Below are 1321 nucleotides of genomic sequence, written 5' to 3'. Positions count from 1 at the left end.
AATCTAGCCACTCACACATCAAAAGACCGCCCACAAAGGCAGAAGTTCCCAACTCATTTAGGATTAAGGTCATGTTACCTATGATCATCCCAGTGAAGTGAAGTCTCTGTCATGAATGATGTTATATAACGAGACTAAACACTTCATGGTCCGGTCTTATACAAACTCCTTTATATAAGACACACCCATACGATTTGATCGCAGTATCAAACCGAATATTCCAAGATCAAGAAGCTTGTTTCAGCCCATAAATGGACTGATTCAGTTTGCAAATCTTTTGCTCTTGACCTTGGACAGTGAATCCCTCGGGTTGCATCATAAATGGTCTCTTCAAGATTACCATTCAGAAAGACAGTCTTGATGTCCATTTTTCATATCTCATAGTCATAAAATGCAACAATAGACAGGAGGATACGAATAGACTTCAACATGGCAACAGGTGAGAAAGTCTCCTCATAGTTGACTCCCTCCACCTAGGTATAACCCTTTGCCATAAGTCTAGCTACACCTTCTCGTCAGCACCACATTCCCTCTTGTAGATCCATTTGTAACCTATAGGTTTTACCCTATCAGGTTGATCTACAAGATCCCATACTGAATTGAAGTACATCGACTCCATCTCGAGATCCATGGCCTTGACCCATTCATCCCAGTAACCATCCTCTATTGCCTTCTGATAAGACAATAGATCCTCAACCTCGCCATCAGTTACGATAGCCAGGATTTCAATGAAACCCATATAGCGAACAGGTGGGTTCGCAACCCTACGACTACGTCGAGGTTCTCTCATCTCTTGAGGTGGAACTGACCTACCAGGTGAACTACCATCAACAACTCTTGCTGATGAAGTAGACCCTTCAAAAACTTTTGTTGAAGTTTTAGTAGTTTCGTTAGAAAGCTCACGTAACACGATCTTACTACGTGGACTGTGCTCCCTCATATGATCCTCCTCCAAGAAGGCAGCGTTTGTAAACACAAACACTCTATTTTTCGTAGGATCATAAAAGTAACCTGCTCGTGTACCTTTGGGGTAGCCTACAAAGAGGCACAAGCTCGACCGTAGTTCCAATTTCTTTGGATTAGCCTCAAACATGTGCTGGGCAACCCTATATGCGGAAGTGACGCAAACTAGCTTCACGCCCATTCAATAACTCTAGATGTATTCCCGCAACACTCTTAGAAGGAACACAGTCGAGGATATACACTGCAGTCTCCACTATAGAACCCCAAAACGAGTCTGATAAGGAAGCGTAACTCATCATCGATCGAACCATATCCAACAAGGTTCTGTTTCTCCTCTTTGCTACACCATTCTGCTGAG

Source organism: Benincasa hispida, chromosome 3, assembly GCF_009727055.1.
Source record: "Benincasa hispida cultivar B227 chromosome 3, ASM972705v1, whole genome shotgun sequence".
NCBI lineage: Eukaryota > Viridiplantae > Streptophyta > Magnoliopsida > Cucurbitales > Cucurbitaceae > Benincasa > Benincasa hispida.
Note: the sequence above shows the minus strand (reverse complement) of the source record.